The 21486-nt window shown below is 45.5% G+C and overlaps 1 protein-coding gene across 11 annotated transcripts in view; it reads right to left on the bottom strand.

The window, feature by feature from the left end:
* The window catches only part of CHL1 (cell adhesion molecule L1 like), a 126344-nt gene that overhangs the window by 62615 nt on the left and 42243 nt on the right, over positions 1-21486 (bottom strand). The window contains exon 3 of one of the 11 annotated variants that reach the window (XM_033517481.1): positions 2783-2905. The exons of 8 other annotated variants lie outside the window; for them this stretch is intronic. The gene's annotated coding sequence lies outside the window, so the exon portion shown is untranslated. Of the gene's footprint in view, positions 1-2782; positions 2906-19295; positions 19402-20282; positions 20468-21486 lie in introns of those variants that run through there. 2 more of the 11 variants (XM_015641198.2, XM_015641200.2) reach the window with 2 other exon arrangements.

The following is a 21486-nucleotide window of genomic DNA, read 5'->3' as shown; positions in this document are numbered from 1 at the left end:
TCAGATGACACTGCCAATTGCAGCCTCTGCCAATAGAGGTGATGCAAATTCTCCGAAATTTCAACATGAATTTGCAAAGGTGCCTGCTTCTTTTGTATGCTCATCCTGCCTCTTTCAAAACACATAATAATGGGAAAATCATGAGCTTTCTGCTGTTAATACAAACAAACATGAGTTATAGTAAAGCAACTCCTCCTCGAAGCAGCCCTGCCTCACCTCTCCTGGAGCCCAGCACGTGCCACAGCCAGTCTGAGCCATTCCAGCTCCTGCTTGGAGCCATCCTTGGCACACACAAAGCCAGGAGGGCTCTGCTGACTGGGAAATGTGGGCAGGGATGTGGCAGGCAGAGCTCTGGCAAGCCTTGGGCTAATGAGATTGTTCAGTCAGCAGAAAGCTGGGGGAGAAGAGCACAAAACACACTCCAAAGGCACAGCCAAGGGCTCCTTGGGATTCTGCCACAGGAGGAGCCCTGCTCTCTCTCAGGTAGTAAAGGAGGGGGAAAATTTACACACCTGGCCCCTGATGGTTCCTTTCCAGGCACAGGAACCTTCCCAGTGCCAGGAAAATCACCTGACAATGGCAGAAACCACAGCAGGGCACAGAGAGCTGCACTTGGTGCTGGTGATTCTCACAGTGTGGGTTTGTGTTTGCTGGAGAGCTCCCTGTGCTGGCAATGAGGCACAACACAAACAGGGGGAAAAGAGGGTTTAATTGCAAATGAATTGCCTCTATAAACAGCAGAAACCAGCTATTATTCCCACTCCATCCATTAAGGATCATCTTTTCCTGCTGCATCCCAGGCAGGTGAACTCACTCATGATGTACAGCGCTGGCAATACTGTCAGATATCAAAACCCCTGAATCTGAGCTCCCCTGCTTCATCTGAGCCAGGAAAAATGCACACTCACAGAGCTTCTCTGCCTCAAGAACTCAGGAGATGCTCAGTGTATTCCCAAGACCTTGAGAGAAAAATCCTGGTGGGTTTCACACACAAAATCTTAAACCCCAAGAAAAACTGTCCCCAAAACTGCAGCAAATCTCCTCTCTCAGTTTTACCCTGCATCTCAGCACAATGGCATTGAAAGTCACTGGGACACTGCGTGTTCCTAATTTAAATTGCAGCCAGTGACTCGTGACCACGGAGTTTCACAGCGAGCAGGCTCTGTGCTCTCTGCCTGCCTCTGATTCTCCTCCTGTGCAATAACAGAGATCAGCTCTTGCAGCTTCGTGGAGGATCTCCCCACGCTTTTCCCAATAACTCAAGGCCATTAAGCTTCCAACATTTTCTATGTTGCCAGAGATACAAGGGATTACTTAGGGAAAAAAAATAAATTAAAAATCAAGTGAAATGTGATTTCACACAGATGCTGCATGGAAGAGTTTAAGGGTTCAAGTGAAACACCATCCACACCACTCTGAAATCCTGATGTGTCTGCCTGGATAGGAGCAGCATCTCTCAGCTGGGGAATCTTGGTTTGATTCTACAGGAGGATCCAGTGGGACTGACAGTCAGCCAAGGCAGTACCATCACAGGAATTGATTTGTGGCAATAACTGTAGGATTTGGCCCAGTTTGTGCATTAGGAATCTGAGTACCTGAGCAAGCAGGATGGCACTAGAGATGCATGGATAATTCATCCAATTCTGCATTCCCTACTTTCCCTGTTTTCACCTGGGATCTACAACAATTTCCTTTTTCCATGAAGAACTTCCCAGCTCAACAAAACCCCCAATAAACCTAAATAAAAGCCCACACTGAGCAGCCCAGCCCACCCAGGGGAGACACTCTTGTTTCACCTGCATTTTCAGGAGCTCAGTTTTAGAAACTCATGAAGAAGATGGGACAATTTTTTTGTCAGGATCTCCAGGGAGGAAAGAGCTCAGAATCATACCAGGAGTCCCTGAGACATTCTCCTAAGCAGCATAATGCTGCAATTTATCTGGTCATCATTTTGTTCCTATAGCTATGGAAATGTTTTTTGGCAAATCTTTCAGGGAAATCAAGTTGTTGATAAGGCGAGGATTATTTCTGAGCACAGCAGCAATTTTCTGTACTTGCTCCAGTAGTTTTACCATTGTAAGGGAAAAGCATCATTCAAAACACTCCAAACCCCAATGATTTTCTAGCTGCAACAGTTGCTTTTCTCCATTAATACCTTTTTTTTTTCCAAGGCACTAAATCAAAACATCCATCAACCACGCCGAAGACAGCTGGCTGACAATATATTGAATATATCTACTGTAGCTGTGAAAGAAAGGGAAGAGACTCTGTAATTCTGCTTCTCTCTCTCCTCGGGATCCACATTCATCACCCTTTCAGCACTGGCAGGATGCAGAGAAGCAGCTGTCAGTGACTGCAGTGCCTTCAGGTGATCACAGGAGATGTTTCACCAGGCACAGCTCAAGCCCTGGCTGGATTTTAAGGCACAGTTGATCTTTAGAGATTCAATTTGACTCCAGCTAGGTGGCTGAGCAGAAAACAATGAGGAAGCAACACAGGCAGCAAAACACACTGTTCAAACAGCCTGAAAGCCTCGGAGAAACACAACTGCTTGGAAAAATATGATTTACCTGTTTACCGGGGAAAATGTTTTGAAGGAAATTGAGCAAAACTAAATCTATTCCCTCAGCTCGTGAGGGGTTGGTGAAGTATCCCCCAAGGCCACACAAGAAGGTTTAGAAACAACCCAGAGAAGTGCTCAGTAACTAGAGGGCAATTTAGATGCCTCCTTTTTCCTTTATTTTGGTTTTTGCTTTCCATGGCAACAGCAAAATCCACTCACCTAGAATGAGATCTTTGTTTCAAAAGCTGGGGCTGCTGCTCACTCCCCATGATGTGACTTTCTGAACACTGAGCACAAACATTATAGTCCCCCAGCACTGGGAAAAAACTCTACTCCACCTTGCTGGAAATGAAAGTAAATAAAATCAAATTAGAAGTACAGCAAGCAAATATCAGGATTGGAAGGTTCTGCCTGAACAATTAAAATCTGCTGAAGTTATGTAAAACTGCAAGGGGAAGCTTCACATTGAATGTCAAACAGGCAAAAGCAGGATTTTGCTGCTCATTCTGTGCACAACACCAAGTTCTTCAGGAAAAGAGTGGCTTTTTCTCCCCAGCCCACCTGCAGAGGTGTTGCTGTAATCAATGATTTGCACAGGGAGAAGTGTTTTTTATGCCACATGCATGAAAACTGCATTACAGATTTCACCCAGAGCTTCTACAGCACCACAGACATTGCTCTGCCTTCTTCTTAAAAAAAAATAAAGTAATTGTCAATACTGTTGGTCAAATCTCTTTTGTGTCACATCATGGATAAACTTAATGCCCTCTAATCATTATCTCACAAAAACTAATTATGTTCCTAATAAAGGCTACCCAGAAAGTGGCTAAAAACCCCTAAAAATATCCCAGAGAGGAGTCAGTCAGCACAAGGCCCTGCATACACTTGTCTCTCAAACACCTCTGACAACCTCTGCTCCTTCACGCTTCCCTGCAGCCCTGAGCCTGGAAATGTCCCCACAGCATGGAAGAACGTGTGGATTTACTCTTTATGGATCTGAGCATTTCCAAGAGCTCTCCTGACACAGACCATGGATGGACACCTCCCATTCCTTATCCTGCCCAGCCCAACTGCTTGGTCAAACCACATTTGTGATGGGACTGGCCTGCAGCTGGGAGCCTGAGGGATGCTCTGAGGTACTCCCTAAAATGGGACCAGGTTATTATAAATAACATTTCCTGTTAGTTGAGTGGCATGAACCCTTTAGAAGTGCAGGTGACAGCTTGGCAGCTCCAGAAGGTGCAAAGGGAGCTCACCAGGAGTCTGATATTAAACAGAAAACTCCCCATGGCTGGGGCAGCTCCTGGCACGAGGGCACAAGGCCAGCCCTGCTGCAGTACAGACACACAACAACCCCTCCTTTAGTCAGGGAACCTGACTAAACTCCACTGAAAGGTTCCCTGATGCTAGAAAAGAGCTAATTCTGTACCTACTAAACTCTGCTTTATTCTATGTGGCAGAAAAGCATTCCCCATGAGACCTTGTACACCTCCAACACAGGCAGCAGGCGATGCCCTGCCTTTCTTGACACTCCTCTCTGTAAAACTCCCAGAGCTTGAGACATCCTGTTCCTCCAGACAGGCAGAGAAGGAGCTTATGGCTACTGAAGACACCAAAATGTGAAAATGAAACCCACTTTTGCAATTAAAGCACAAGCCCTTGGAGCTTTCCCTTCCACTCTCCTTTTCCTCCCTTTATTTAGCTGAAGTTATTTAGAGGACAGATCTCTGTTTAAGCAGCTGCTGCCACAACTAGTTGGCCCAAGTAGCTTTTTTAATTAAATATTTGCTGCTGTGGGAGTTTTCTCTCCCCTCCCTGCTCTCCTTGTGGACAACATTTGTTCTTGCTAAGATAAGAGGAATCAGCCTCCGCCTTCGCCTGCGAGGCCTCCTGCACTCCAAGCCTCTGCAATGGTGTGAAAACCCCACAAAAATTAATTTTTATGATAGGCATCATCCCATTTTCCTATCAAGGACAACCATCAACAATAAGGGAAAGAAATAAAGCTTGCTGGGATTTAATAATGATTATTAAATTATGTCATTTACATAATTAGACCTTAGTACTAACTATGGCACATCTCTTTTATGGCATGGTAAATCGGCAGAGCACTTCATAAAGAGATTTTTGAGATTTTTTTCCTTCTCTCCCACCAATTACAGAGGAGTAGACCAGGTAAATGATATCACAACCCAATATTAAGCAGGTTTACATAGAGGCAGGGTGAGTTTCATGACGTGAATGAGAGAATTCTTGAGAAACACGGATTTCAAACAGGTTTCTTACACATACATTGCTCTCAGAATTTTTCCTAGTCAGCAGCCAGGTCCAGCAATGCCTCTGGGATGCTTTATGGGATTTCCCAACCAGGATCAGGGAAGCATTGGGTTTATTCTGCCATTGGTGTGAACAGCATTGCTCCCTCTGTCCCTCACTGCAGGTAACCCTGGGAACAGCATTAAAGACAACGGGCTTGACCCAATGCCAGCAAAGGCTTGACTTGCTTGGGGAAAAGCTCCAATTGATGTTTCATAAAGCAGATGTGACTTGACTCATTTTTTCCTGGTCCAGGTGTGACTGAGATTCCCACCTATTTCCATACTGGAAACAGCAGAGCCAAGTTAGTGTGACAAAACCCCAAACCCAGCTCTTCATTCGAGCCAGTTCGACACTGGAGGTAGAAAAGGGAAACAAGAACTGCAATGCTTTTTGAGCAAAGCTGTTTCAGCAGCTGGTACAGACACTCAGGGACCCTCTCCATGCAGAAATGAGGAGGCAGCAAGGGATGAGCTCCCTGTGAGGGTGGGCAGCCCTGGCACAGAATTCCCAGAGCAGCTGGGGCTGCCCCTGGATCCCTGGCAGTGCCCAAGGCCAGGCTGGACAGGGCTTGGAGCAGCCTGGGACAGTGGAAGGTGTCCCAGCCCATGGCAGGGGTGGATGAGCTTTAAGGTCCCTTCCAACCCAAAACCACTCCATGGTTCCATGAGGCTGGAGGGATAAAAGTGCTGAGAAGCAGCAGCACAGAGGATGTGGAATGAGAAACGGAGATAGGGAGGTTTCAGGAAAAAGGAGGCAGCAAGAGGAGCACAGAAGGAAATGGGAGCAGGCACCAAAGGAGGCTGGTGCAGCACCAGGCTGAGCCTCACAGCAGCTGCTGTTCCACATCCATGAGCAAGGGAACAGATCCTGGGAGAGGGATGGTGCTGGAAAAACTCTGGAATGCAGCTGAGAGGAGATCAGTGCTGTGCAGACACAGGCAGCACAGGGACTTGGGAGAATTGGTGAGGCTGGAACAGAAACTCACTGGGGAAGAAATGAAAGAGTCTGGGTCTCAAAGCCCCGAGCAGGGAGCTGGGGACATTGTGATGGCAGTGGCAGTCTGGGGGGATCAGAGAGCAAAGCAGCAAAATCTGCATTTGAGAGTATTTCAAACCTGCCTGAACTCCCCAGGCTGGAGCCACAGCGGGAATTTATTTCAAAAAGAAAATACTACTATCATATCACCAAGCAATTTTTTAAAATATATATAAATAAGATACATTAAGGCAGACAAGACTGTACAAACTATTCAGCACAAGGGCACAGGAGGACTCAGCGCTCACTTACTCCAACCTACACCAGGGTGTATCCTCTGAGGACAGCACAGATGCTCCTGACTGACATCAGCTTCACTGACAAAGAAGAAATAAAAATCTGATCTCCTGTTTCCATGGGAAACCTGTCAAATTCTGCTCATGCACCACAACACCTCGCTGCCTTTCCAGGAACAGAAGCAACTGGTGAAGAAAAACAGGGCTGGGGCCACTCTCTGTTACCTGTCTCAGGAAAACCTTTCTTGGGGGATTTATTAATGTGATTTACGTGTTTATAAATACCACCAAAGAGCTGCAATGCTGTGTGCTTCCTGAGAGGAACAGAACACAGCTGTATCCCCATTCCCTCTGCTTCCCTCAGATCCACTCACCACAAACCAAGGTCATTGGCACTCTCCTGGGCACCAGGCAGGTAAATCCAAGCTGACAACATACACGGATCCTTTGAACCAGTGCAGGAATCAGGGAGGCCTGATTGCTGCTCTAAATGCCTCTTACATTATGGAGCAGCCAGAAGATTAAAAAATAAAGAGTGAAAGCTCCAGGTGGGCTTCCACCCCCAAGAGACCTCTCCAAAATCCAAGCTCTGTCAGGCTGAACTCACCAAAGACAAAGGTTCATCCTTTGGAGGTAACGCCTTCAGCAGCTCCTAATCCAGGAACACATGAAGCTTCTGTTTCCTAATTTTGTCTGCTCTTCTTTTTAAATAACAGCATTTCTAATTTTGCAACTTTGGCTTTATTAGAGTGAAAGTTGTTTTTATTCTCAGCTTAGCTAATGTTTAAATGGGCTCATAGAAGCTTGTTGGGCATAAAGGATACACGACTTTCACACTCAAAGAAATCAGTGTTTTCAACAAATACTGATTCAGGGCAAGTTTGGGCATCCCAAGCGTCTGGGAGTGGCTCTCACTCACTGCAAAATCAGCTCCAGGGCTGCTGAAAGGAATCTGCAGGTGAGGAGGAACCATCCCAGGAGCTGGATGCTGTCCCTAGCACCACTGTTCCTATCCAAAGGGACAATCCAGGACTCCAGAAAACATCCAGACCAGTTCAAAGTGTGGCTCCTCTGGTGTTAGACCTGGTGGAGAAGCACTGGCAGGGGCTGCCCAGGGAGGTTTGGGGTTCCCATCCCTGGAGGTGTCACCTGGAGGTGGCACTGAGTGCTGTGGGCTGGGGACAGGGTGGGGATGGGGCACAGCTTGGACTCGATGATCCTGGAGGGCTTTCCCAAGCTCAGTGATCCTGGGACTGCTGTGTAGATGGGAATGGTGCTGCAGAACATGTCCCACAGCCCCACCAGCACCTGCTGGAACCCCTACACCCCAAAATACTCAGCTCAAACACACACCTGCACTCTGGGGCTGAGCTGGGTCATTGAAAAGCCCCCAAACAGCAATTCAGCCATGAATAGTGAGAGGGGGGCTCTAAAGTCGTTGGAAATCTGGCACTTCCCCTGCCCCAGGCTCACAGGGGCTGAAGTGTCACCTGCAGGGAGGAACAGCACCGACCTGACCCCAAAGCCAGCCCAGCTCCCCTGCAGGTGACAGAGCCAGGATCCCACCTATCCCCCCCTCCAACAGGTCTGCCTGGGAACGTTTCACTAATCCTGGAGCACAAAAAGGTTTGAAATATCTGTCAGTCAGGCTGCTCCCCGCTGGCCTCCCCGCAGCTCCCGCAGCCTTGCTGGGAGGATTGATACTGAGATCACCAGCACTGCCAACGTGCTGAGGAAAATTAAACCCCAGCCGTGGAAACAATAGCTATTACAAAGTGTGTAACCAGCAGGAGATGGGATGAATGGCTGTAATTCCAAGGCGTAGAAAGCATTTTTAAAATGCCTTTAGTCTCATCCGCGCTTCTTTAATATTTTGCTGCTTAATAGTGGCGTTTTATAGCCAGGCCATAATTCAGTGAGGTACAAACTTGTGGAGTATAATGTCAAGCTATGTGGTAGAGTCAAGTAAACATTTGTAGTAATTATATGCCCAGGAGATTTCATCAGCTCACAGAATTAACAAGCAGCTCAGTAAATTACATATCACTCGATCTGCAATTGCTGCATCTCCAGCAAAGAGCTCGGCTCCGTCTCCAGCAGCCCTGACACGACGTGTCAGAGCACAGTGCAAACCTGTCAGCCTGTTATTGTGCACTCACATCAGCCACCACCTCACCACACAAAGCTCCTTTTCAAAGCTTTGGAGCACAATTCCCTTTCCAGAGAAAACACAGCCCTAACCAGTAAACAGAGGCATTTGCTCACACCTTGTGATTCGCGCTACAATTCCTTTCCGCTTCGGCTTCTCCACGGAGCAACATTCAAAGGGATGAGCTCGATGATCATCCCTAATTCCAAAGGGGTGTCTGGAAACACTGGAATGCTCCAAGGCTCAGGAGAGGCAGGCTGCCTGTGGAGCAGCATGCCCAGCCAGCAGCAGCGAGGCTCTGGCTGCACACATATGTTCCGAAAGCGCTCGCTCTGCACAAAGCTCATTAAGCGCCCTGACAATCATCCCGACCGAGCAGAAGCCAAAAGCTACTGCCTCTCCTGTTGGAAACTCAAGGAATGAGAATGGCTCCGAAGATTTCCAAGGGAGAAAATGCAGATTGCTTTAACTATCTCTTTCTGGACTCCCTCAGCCAGGGTTACCAGGCAGAGTGATTACAAACGAGCGCCTCGATTAGGAATTTGAGCACAGCAATAAATTGCCCAAGCAGCTGCTGCACTCTGGCTCAGAGATGAGTGCCCTTTAGCGTTTGCTAAAGTGATTTCCTACAAAATCCCTGCCATTTGTCAGGCCACTACCTGGAAAGTGGAATACACTTACAGGACTCGTGGATTCATCACCTGCTAATTCTGTTTTCTGAGCAGCACAAAACATAAAGGAGGCCATGCTCAGTCATCAATTTCATTCACATCTTACATCAGTTTTAGGGCAGTGGTTACTGCCTTCCACAGAGGATCACAGAAGGGTTTGGGTTGGGAAGGACCTTCAAATCCATCTTGTTTGTCCCCTCTGGGACACCTCGCACTGTCCCAGGCTGCTCCCAGCCCTGTCCAACCTGGCCTTGGACACCTCCATGGATTCAGGGGCAGCCCCAGCTTCTCTGGGCACCTGTGCCAGGGCCTCCCCATGGGATATTTTTCCTAATGTCCCATCTAAACCTGCTCTCTTTCAGTCTGAAGTCATTCCCTCCTGTCCTGTCCCTGCAGGCCCTTGCAGAAGTCCTTCTCCAGCGCTCTTGGAGAACATTTAGGCACTAAAAGCCACCATGAGGTCATCCCAAGGCCTTCTCCAGGCTGAGCAATCCCAGTTCTCTCAGCCTTTCCTCCCAGCAGAGCTGCTCCATCCCTCACACCCAACACACCTGAGCCTCACAGCCCTGGGGCTCCATGTGGGGGATGCTGCTCCTCTCCAGCCCTCCCAGGGATGAGCCCCAGCCCTGGCTTTGCACCCTCTGACCTCTGAAGGGACAGGAGCTACGAGATGGAGACACAGCTGGGGATGTGAACAAGCTGTAGCAACACCCAGCTCCCTTCTGACACTGGAATTTATCTGTTCATTTATTTCATTTCCCTGGCAAATTTAATCCTGCTTCTAATCTTTCTGGTTGCAGGAGAGATGTGCTGGAACTGCATCTCTGAGCAGAGTCAACGTTAGAACTCCAGCATTGTTTTCTTTCCCTAAATGATTAATTTATACTGTGTGTTCTCTAATACCACAGCCATCTGCCAAAAGGTGTTCAAACCATCCACACTGCAACAGACTCTATTAATATGTATTAAAAATCACATTACAGTTGACATAAGCCATTTCTGTACGTGCATATGAAAAATACGACTATTATGTTTAAAACTTTCAACTAATCATGCATCACTGGTTTTCTCCCTCTGAGTTTATAATTTAAATCTTTAAATGTTTCATAGCAGCCTCATCAAGCCAAGATTTCTGATGGCTGTGGAGCTGAGACAGCCCATTAGAGTAACAACAAGGAAAGGAAAAAAGAAAACAAATAGGAACCTGGTTTTGGAGGGGGGAAAATAGAGAAATTATTTATAGATGGCAATAAAGCAATAATAATTAAGAAATAATGTGCATCTGCTTCCTTCATTGTTTCCTGTGCTATTGGTCACGGTGCAGGGATGGGGTGTGACATAAATCTGTCCAAAAGGACATCGATGGCCAGCAGACAGAGCAGCTGTGACAGATGACATGCCCTGAGCAGACAATCAGAGGTGACTTTGTGCAAGCCAGCCGAGGAGCAGTCCTGCTGAAAGCTGTCTGAACATCCATCCAGCCCCCCAGCCCAGCTCTGCCTTCTGCAGAGCGCAGGAAACATTCCCGAATTTCTGTTTCACTCCATTTCAGGGCTGTTCTCAGCACAGCTCATTTAAAACCTTGGCACTCAGCAGGCTGAAAGCTGGAGCACAAAGTCCCCAATCCCTGCAGGACACCAGCTCCTCCAGGCACCTGACGTGATGGGGACCAATATTTCCAGGGGTTTGGATGCTCTGCTCACATGAATACCATCAGGGATCTGTGAGTCCAGTCTCTTGGGTAATTTGAAAATCCCAGAGTGGGTTTTGGGTTTTCTTTTTGTGGTTTGTGTATTTCCCCTCAAGAGGCAGATCCTCCTGTGGAAGCATTTATTAGATTTGCTGAGCTTTTTCCCACCTGAATTACCTTTAGTGGATGTTAATCACTGTCATTACACGGTTCATTGTCTGTCAAACACTCAGCTCCATTACCACACATCCCCACGACCAAAAAAAAACAAATTAAAACAAAATTAGAACAGAGAGAAAACAAGGAACACAAAACTGGGTGCTATTTCACCAAGAATTTTTTCCAGAGATTCAGATCCCTTCTCCCTTTGCCACACTCCTCATTTCCAGACTATTTGAACCACTTTTTCTTATAAATGTCTTCAAGAGCAGCTCTCCAAGAAGGAGTGCAGTGCTCCCTTCCATGAGGTGGACAAAAACCTCTGTATTCTCTCCTGAGTCCAAATTTTAATCCCAGCCCTTCTTGCAGAGCCACTGAATAAAGCACCAGCTACTGGAATCCAAATTGCTGCCAATAAACTTTTGCATTTAGAGTTGAAAGGTGAACTGGGAAAGGCGATGAGAACAACAGAATCAGGTTTTTCTAAGGAGCTGGAAACCCTTTGAGTTTCAAGACTGAAATAAATTAATTGCTATGAATTTATGAGGTTAAAATTATCTGGAAAAACACATGTATAAATCCAGAATCTAAGATCAAGATACTTCCTTCTTTACTCCTTATTCCAAGATAATCCCGTGTAGTTTATGCTCTGCTTCCCTGGTGACCTGGTACCTATTGAATTTCCCAAAGTTGTTCATTGCCCTTAGCAAAAAATCCAGTCCAGTGAGGAATTCCAACACCTGCATTCAGGTTTGATGAATAAAATACGTAACAAAATTACAATCCTCCAGCTTTTTTGCAGTGTTAGCTGAAGCAATTTATAGAACTGAAATACTGCAAGAAAACTAAATTTCAAATTAAAATGTGCTGAAGAACCTTTGGAGAAATAACTGGAATAACCAAGAGTTATCACTTTGTAAATTCATCTTTCAGCTATTTCTGAAGGAGTCACTTCATGCAGGTTTGCTTTTCTTTCCTTTCAGGTTTCAGGTGTCACAGCCAGCCTGGCTCATCCTGACACAAACTTCCAGAGCAGCTGGGAAAATATTCCATGCACTGCCCTGGATCAGCACCAGAGGCAGCTGGGACTGGCCCAGCAGAGCTGGAGTGGCCCAGGCACCCCAAAATCTCCTGGGGTCACGGCCAAGGACGGGCTCTGCTGCTGCCCTGTCACCTGCAGCAGCAATATAAAAGCAGCAGATTTGAGAATCCTCTGAATTCTCAAAAAAAACCCCAAACAAACAACAACAAACTCCACCAAAAAAACCCAAAATAAACAAAACCCCAAAACAAAACAATCAAAACAAACTAGAAAACAATCAACCAAAAAACTCCACCAAAAAACAAATTCAAACCCCAAAACAAACCAAACATAAAAAGCCACCAAAAGCAAACCCCAACTCCTTTCAAATATGTTTCATTGCAGATATTGATGCTCTTTTCCCTCAATGCTTGTAAAAATGGAGATAGCACATTGGAAATACATTTTGAACCTCCTCTGAACCACAAAACATCAGCTGATGATCCAGTGGATTGCAGATCCATTGTGTTAAGGAGCAGACTTGAATTTCTCCCCAGCATCCCTCCAGCCAGTCAGGTAATACTGTGATTCATTTTCATCTATCAGAATAATGTTTAAATATTAAAACACTCATTGCCAAGTTCATTTCAATTATTAACACTTGATTATCTATTAATTGATTGTATTATTTTTTCATCAAGGGCTGGAGTTTGTCCCTAGGATTGGTGTTATGCCAGCTCCTCCCTACACCCTGAGACCACCCATGCCCTGCCCCTGCTTGTAAACACAACACCCAGGAGTGAGAAATCAGCATTTGTGTCCGAAATTTGGACTTTTGTGGAAGCTTTTTCGTATGAAATGAAAATACCTTTCATTCTATCACTTGTTCAACCTCTATTTTTATTTTATTTTTTACTACTCACAGCCAAACTCCAGTCCACCAGAGAATCCCCTCCCCAGGCCTGCACTGCAGACCTGCCTGTGCACAAACCCAACAGTTTGCTTCCAAACTAAACTTTAAATTAAATCATTTTGCAAAATGTTTAACCACACAGAAAGGAGAATGTGCAGCTCCTTTCAGGGGAGATCACATCTCTGACAAAGAATTCTCTTTAATCTGCCTGTGAGGAACTTTGAGACTGAAAATGCCCAGACCTGCAGGATGCAACTTCCACGACAATGATCTATAATAACAGGCCAACATACACAAAAATCATAATCCATGGTTATACTTAATAGATAAAAACAACTTTTACACCTTTTCCCTGTCTTAAAAAACCTCTTTTCAATACTGATTTTAAAATTGCTGCGTGTTTCCCCCAGCAGAACCAAGACCACAGCCTCAGGGAGTTACACAGCTGATAATTGTGGTACCTTGGGGTGAACCAAGCTCTGAGGAAGGGTAAGACACAAATATTTCACACACATTTATAGAGATTCTGCTCCTGTTCTGAGGAAACTGCCACAGAAATGCCTGTGGCATTCAAGTGCCATTTTTCTGGAAAATATTTGGCATTAAAGGACAGCAGGCAGTCAACATTTGAACACATTCACTTAGAAACAAACGGGATTATTTGCAAGAACACGTGGGGACAGCACAAGGGGGATGGATTCAAACTGAGAAAGAGCAGGGCTAGATTAGATCTAAGGAAAATATTCTTTACTCAGAGGGTGGGGAGGCTCTGAGGGTGCCCAGAGCAGCTGGGGCTGCCCCTGGATCCCTGGAAATGCCCAGGACCAGGTTGGACAGGTCTTGGAGCAGCCTGGGACAGTGGGAGGTGTCCCTGCCATGGCAGGGGGTGGAAACAGATGATCTTTAGGTGCCTCACAACCCAAATAATTCTGTGAGCACATCACAGCACAAAAAAAGATTAAATCTGAAAGGAAAAATTCAGGATAGCAAGTTGCACGAAAGCTGATTTGGGATTACAAAGGAGTAAAACAGGAATCCAGACACACAACAGGGATCTGAAGGTGAAAGAGAGGATAGAAATAGCTCTAAGAAACAAAATGCAAAGCCATCCCTCTGGCCTTGGCTGCTGTTTCATCATGGACATGACATCCCTGCTCCCTCCTGCCACCCTCAGTGCCCAGGGCTGGCCCAGTGCCTCTCTTCCCTCCTAACACAGCCATTCCTCAATATTCCATGAATTTTAAACACAGGACACTGGGGCTGCAGCAGCCTGGGACAGTGGGAGGTGGCAGGGGTGGCACTGGATGGGCTCTGAGGTCCCTCCCAAGCCACACCACACCCTGTGACAATGACACAAACAGTGACAGACATGTGGCCTGGCTGTAGGGAGCCGTGAGCCCAGGGCCAGAGCTCAGGCAGGAGCCAGGAACTGCTCAGGATTCATCCCAGATCCCATCCAGCAGTGACATCAGGAGTGCTGAGCCAGGGAAGGAGCCACAAGCAGAGCCCGGGCGCCCTTCACGCTCAGGAGCTAAAAGGGTACAAGTGGAGAGCAGGGAGAAGAGTTTTGGAGTTTCAGCACATCAAAGGCTTAGTGACATTGAAGTAATAAGAAATAATGAATATTTAACTCCCAGCTCGTATTAAAAAATCTATTAATGTTTTATTTTTGTCATCCATAATGAAACAAGGAATTGGGCCAGGGGTTCTTAATGATATCTGTGGTGCAGGAGGAAAACTGCAGGGCCAAAACCAAGGCAGAAGGAGGCAGCTGAGGGTCGTGGCAGCCTGGGCTTGGACTCTGGCAGCCTCAGCCACAAACCAGCATTTCTCTGGGAAGAGTTTGTGAAGGCAGAACAAGAGCTCAGGGCAGGATGATGTGGGTTACAAATCTCAAATCTGACCTCTCACTGCAGCCCTTCCCTTTCCCAAATCACTGTGGTGATCTTTAATCAAGGAGATGGTCTTGGACAGGAGGCAGAAATTCAAATTCCAGCTTTGACAGACTTTACATATGATCTCACTGAGCTTTTCTGTGTCATGATGCACCTTCTCCCATCTTTTGGGTACCTCCTTCTGTTCATACCATTCTCAGGATGGGACCTGTGTGCAATGAATGCAATCCCTGGAAGTGCCAAGGATACACAGGTCTATTCTAATAACTGTACATTAAATCATAGCTTTTAAGTATTATTTAAGCCTTCTTTTGAGGTACATTCTTTTCAAATTTGCCAGGAAATTCAGGCTTTTAATTACAAGCAAAAGGATTCTCGAATCTTCCTCCTGGAAGAGGTGTAACAGGCAGGATAAAGCCACACTGGCACCACTGATCCTGAGCATCCCCTGAATGCAGGCAAAGCTCTGGGAAACCCTCCTGCCCCTGCTCACAACACCCAAAGCATTGCTGGAAGAGGGAATGCTGTAAATAAGAGTGGGAACTGCTTGCATACATTTTACACATCGCAGAATCATGAAATTCTTTGGGTTGGAAAAGACCTCTAAGGCCATCAGGTCTAACCACTAACCCAGCAATGCCAACTCCACGCTAAGGCATCCCCTAAATGCCACATCTATAGAATTGTGGAATCATTGGGTTGGAAAAGACCACCAAGATCATAAAAATTTGGATTTTGCAACTGAAAGGAGCACGGACAACAAGAGGACATGTGAAGGGTGTTGGTGTCAGGAGTAATTTTTGCTGAAATAGCTACACTGTAATCATTCTACATACTATGTATGTGTGCCTGTAGATAAAATATACATATATATTAATGTATATTCACATAATGCGTGGTGTGAATATGCATGAATATATGTGTCCCCTCCCTGGCACCACTGACTCCCCTCCGATTCCTCTCCCAGGGAGTCAAAACCCTTCCTATTCCTCACTCCTTTGGTGTTTTTCCCTCTCTCATTCCACCAGGACCCTGACAACAAACCCATCATGCCCTGGAGAACATGGCACTGCAGGACAGCCAGGCCTGGGGACACGGCTGGGGTTCAGAGAACAATTTCACCTGTCAGGTTTCAGCTTTCCTGCTGGAACTCCATCATTCCCCACATCCAGCCCTAGCAGGGCAGATCTCTGCACACACTGTTCCTTGTCAGAGCAGTTCCTTGGCACAGCAGCCTCTGGAGAGCACATTAACAAAGATTAGGGACTAATTTGACCAAAGACTTCCCTGGGGAGCAGCAGTGCTCCAGTGCAGGAGACACAAGTGCTGCTTATCCCAAGTGTCAGGGATGAGCAGGGAAAAGGTTAAATCTTCCTGCTTTGGGCTCTCTCCAGTTTCAACTGGACACTAATCCCTAATAATTTAATTTATTTGCATTAGTGGACCAGGGAGTCAATATTTGCCTTGGACTACTGCACAAAATAATTTGAAATGTTTCTTCTAAGTCTGGTTCAATTTCATTTCTTAATGCTAAAGCACCTTTATTTCATGAGATACCAGGAGCCTAATTAATATTTCATGCTTATTACTTAGGCTGAGCCTCACAGTAATCAGTTCCTAAACCCAGCTTCCACAGGACTCTACTTGGAGTATTTAATCTTTTGGTATCTGCAGTGCATCTCTGATTTGCAATGAATTTACATCAAGCTGATTTGTTTCTATTCTCATACCTGAACCTTTCTTGTTAATTAAAAGAGAAAAATCAGTGTGTTGTTGTCTCTGCAGTTGGGGTGTTTATTTCCTCTCCTCCTTCTCACGTTCTTCCTCTGCACTTTTTGCCTACAAGGCACAAAGTACTGAGTGGTTTCCAGACACAGAGTTCCTGAATTTAATCTAAATTAAGCCCCACGTCCAATTTGATAACAAATCCCTGCAATGTAAGTATTCACACTTGGTAAATACTGCATGATTGTAATTACAAAGCTAAAAATCATAACATGCAAGTGTTGATTAATGCTTCAAAGCAGATTTCCCAGCATTCTGTACATGGAACCCATCTGATTCATCCTATATGTGATTGCTCTGTTTGGCCTCAGGCTGAAAAATTAAATTTTTCAAACTATTTCTTCCCACTATAAATGTTTCTGCTGGGAAAATTGGCTTTTCTTTCTTTCTTTCTGACTTTCTTTCTTTCTGTCTTTCTTTCTCATTTAAAGATCTTTGAATTCAAGCCATACAGTCAATAAATACATTTTGAGTTATGTTCTGGGAACACCAAGGTGGTTTTGGTGCAACACACATCATCCCTGAGTGGGAATTGTGACTTTGGGAAGCTGAGTTGCTAAATTTCAAATGATTCTCCTATAGGAAGAATTAACAAACAGCCAATTTATTTTTTTTTCTCTAGTCCTTTTCCACAGCCTTTTCAGCTGCAAGTGAGGAGGAAAACTACAGCTGGAAATTCACCATTCCTGCTCCCAAACACTCCGAGAACACTGGCTAAACCAAAGATATATTCAGATTTATTTCCAGCTCTAAGACAGCATAAAATCACCTTTCTGGAGTAACAGGAGCATCCTTCCAGGCTTCCCTTCTGGGAAGGAGCTGGATTCCCACACCCTCCTTTTCCAGGAATCAGCTCTGGAGGCGAGGCTGAGCTCTCCATCCTGCCAGAGCAAATCCAGGCAGCCTCAGCCCATCCTGGGAGCTGCTCCTCAGAGGGGTTTGGGAACCTGCTGATAATTAACATTCCCTCGGAGCTGGAGCATCCCTGCTGACTTCCCTACCACGAGATGCAGCATTTTAATATTAAACAGCCACAGGGGGGAAAAAAGAGGGAGGGGATGGGAGGAAAAAAAAATTTTAAAAATCCCCGTTAAATTCTTAAGTTTTGGTGCCTGAAGGGGATCAAATCCAATCTGAAAATATCTGTTTGGACAGTAATGGACAGGGCTCTCAGAGCTCGGTGTCAGCTCAGACAGATGAGCTGAATATTCACATATTCCTCACCCACCACTCATAAATGACTTTTCCTTAGCCCAGCAACCAGCAGCTCTGCCGGCAAACTGAGGGGGGAAATAAGACCCTGCCTAAGCAGAGCTTTTCCTGTACAGATTCCATGGACTCTGGGCAGAGTGTGCAGGGAGGGGTGAGGAACTCATGGTTTCTGTCACTGCTTTCATCAAATTTCATTTTTTTTGCAGCTGCAAAAGCCTGTACAGGGAGACTTAAAGCTTCTTTTATGGAAACAGGAGTGGAAAAAATCCCAATCACCCCAATGGTCACGGAAAATAAGGTGAATTCTATTAGAAAAGTCAAATTCATAGGTGCTGAAATTCCCACCTCAGTGGTGTTTGCCAGGCCTTCCACAGATAGATGGGAAAAATTAATTGATCTAATACACAAAATTATTGTCATTAATATGAAAAACTTAACGTGTGTGGGGCATTCTGAAGCTTTATCCCTCTGACATTCCTGTGGAGAATATTTATCCTGTTATTCCTTTGGAGAAATTTCAGCAGAGCAGAAAGGAAAACTGGAGGAATGATTAAACCATATTTGAGCCACAAGAACACACAAAACTCAGTATTTTCCAGGATCATTAAAATAAACCTTAATTACAGAACCCAGGTTTATCTGTGTCATCCAATGTCACAACACTTCAAGGCAGGTGATGAGGAGAAAAAGGCAAAAATCCCCAACAACTGCATCCAGCAGCAGAGCAGAGTCTGCATTATTCATCATCAGTCGTGCAGTGACAGATCCAAACTGATTATTATTATTCACATTAACTTATGCAATTCCCCTGCCTAAAGAGAAGCCATAAAGAAATGTAAAGTAATTATAAAGCAGAGATGCTGTGGATGGGCTGGGAAGTTCTGGTGGAGCAAAGCCTGGAGGAAGAACAAAACTTGGTAATAACATGGAGTGGCAAAAAAATGCAGCTGTCAAAGGAGAAAAGCAAATGAATTGAAAATTCTGGTGTGTACCTCACAAATGAGGGAAACCTGCAACTTTACAGCAAAAAGGGAGAAAAAAAGAGAAAGGGAAACAAAAAAAGTAAAAAGGAGACAAAAAAATAGCACTGGAGAAGAAACAGAAAAGAAACAGAAATCAACAGGATATAAAAAAGGATATAGAAAATATTAAAACACATACATATATTATTTATGTTTAGTCTGAGCTTTCATGAGAAAAAACTAGGACAGAGTCCTGTTAAATTGGCACAGAATCCTGGAAGGGTTTGGGTTGGGAGGACCTGAAATCCCATCCAGTGTCCCCCAGCCATGGCAGGGACACCTCCCACTGTCCCAGGTGCTCCAAACCTGGCCTTGGGCACTGCCAGGGATCCAGGGACAGCCCCAGCTGCTCTGGGAATTCTGTGCCAGGGCCTGCCCACCCTCCCAGGGAACAATTCCCACCCAGTGCCCCATCAACCCTCTCCTCTTCCAGTCTGAAGCATTTCCCCTTGTCCTATTGCTATTTTTTTTCCTGATGAAAATCAGAATCTTTTTATCCCTACAAGGATCTCCGTCTGAAAGAAATAACTGATATTTTCTTAGTGTCCATATAGAGCCTAAGGCAGAACCACCACAAAGGTAACATCAAAGTTAGCAAGAGATCCCAGCAGAATCTGACTCTCACCTCCAGAAGGAATTGCAAGGAACTCCAGCAAGGTTTGGATAAATCTTCAGAATCTGGAAGGGCACTCGATGTGCAGCTGTCCCCATTTATTACAAAGACAGAAAGAAGCTGCTTTCCCTCAGAAGGAGCCAAAAAATCTGCCAGGCAAAACCTGGCACATCCCAGAGCAGCCAAAGCTGGAGCTCATTAACCGGGAGCGCCTGCACAGCCCTGGGGACTGCACCTCCTCCTGCCAGCTGGGAATGATCTGCGTTCCCAGGGTTGTGTGGGACACTCCAAAAATCCAGGCTGTGCTGAAGAGAATCTGATTTTCCTGAAAGGTCCCCACAAAGCACCTGAATCTGAGTTTTTCAAAGCTCAGGTGTGTCAGAAACACCCTCAGTGAAGAAAGTCAGTGTATCTGGGCAGCAAACACCTGGCTAAAAATCTCACTCCTCTCTGACCCAAAAGACAGAAAAGGTAAAAGGAATTGTTCCAGTAAAGGTTGTTTTAGATGTGTTTTAAGAAGCAGAAAGCAGCAGGCACTTGAGAGTAAACTCAGATGTCTCAGCTCTGCCCATCAGCTCTGCCGGGACATTGGGCACAGCTGAGAGATTGAGAAAGCAGGGTTTGTTAGAAGGTAGAAGAAAAAGAAATTCATAACAACAACAACAAAACCCACAAAACATCTGGGCTAAGACTGGGATTCAGAAATCCTGCCTATATAGACAAAAATCCTGATCTTAGACCGAGATGTGCAATAACCCAGGCTCTGAGCTACACAACTACGAAGAGACCAAGAGAAGGTGGGGAGACAGACAAAACCACAAAACACCAACTCAATCCTGAGGGGACACATCCCAAACATCTCCCCAAAGTGCTCTGACACCGCCACAGCTCCCAAACCCTGCCCTGCACGCCATGAACCAGAACAGGATCTCACATCTGCCCCTTCCTGGTGACACCAACCAGCCACGAGACCCCCAAACCAGTTCAGAAATTCCAGACCTTCCTGGGGCAGCCTCTGTGCCTCTCCTCCTCCTCCTCCTCACTGCTCTGGATGGCTTTGGGACCTCTCTTGTCCCCTCATGCTCCTCCTGGGTTGATGCCACCTCCTTTCCTCCAGGATTTCCGCAGCCTCTGCCCTCTGAGCAGCTTCCCCAAGGAATCCTGACCGCTCCAGGGGATTTAACCTGAAATGTTCTGCAGAGGCACCGAGTGGCCATTTAAACAGTGACTCATCTTTTCTGGGAGCCTTTTAAGGAGCTGGGCTGGCACATTCTCAAGGTGCATTTCTTAATCCCGAGTTTTGCAATTTGCAGGGTGATACATCCTGGAGCTGGGAATATGGATCAGATGGCAGCACAACCACATTGATCAGGGGAAGAGCGTTTAGCACCAGATTTTCCTCTATGTGGCACTTGCAAAGGGTGATCCTAAAATATCTGAGTTTGTCCTTCTGCCCTATCTCAATTAACTCCTCTTTTAAAGGGAGTCAGCTGAACTTGGCCAAGAAAGACGTAAATTCTATCTTCTGTTACAGCTGAGCAAATGATAATTTAAATAATATTTTTTTAAAATTAGTTCCTCAACTCTGCTCAGTTCTGTCTCTGACTCTCAGAGCTATCTGAAACTTTTCCAAAGGCATCCTATTCCCTCCACCTGCCTTCATTTTCTGGTGGGGTTCTGTTAAAAACAGTTTATCAATAAACTTTATGCAGCCAAATTACTGAAAGTACCGTGAAACTCTGAGTAATTAGTGTGTAAATAATTAACACCCAAATAAGATGACTCCCAACAAGTCCATCCTAGGCTATGAAAGCCTCTCATGCAGTTTCTCTTAGATCATCATGAAATATTTCTACATCTTCAATTTTCCACCCTGAAAATGACAGAGAAAACCAGGTTCCTCCCAGGAGGATCTCAGGACTCACCAGAAGACCCTGCACCTATTTATGACATATGGCACATTTTTATATCAATTACATTTCCAAAGAGTAAATTATTTCTGATTATTCTGAATTTTCTAGCAGAAGTCAGTGTGCACCTGCCTTTGCTGCGTCACCAAGCTGCTGCTTCTCTGCAACTTCCTGGTGAAATAAAAGCCTGGAAATACTTTTATCCATCTTTTCAGTGGATTGCAGATGGGTGAAAGTGGCAGATTGGAGACAAAAATACCCAACCCAACTGAGTCATCAAAAAAACCCAACCC

The sequence above is a fragment of the Parus major genome, chromosome 12 (genome assembly GCF_001522545.3).
Source record: "Parus major isolate Abel chromosome 12, Parus_major1.1, whole genome shotgun sequence".
Lineage (NCBI taxonomy): Eukaryota > Metazoa > Chordata > Aves > Passeriformes > Paridae > Parus > Parus major.
Note: the sequence above shows the minus strand (reverse complement) of the source record. Positions and strands in the feature narration are given on the sequence as shown.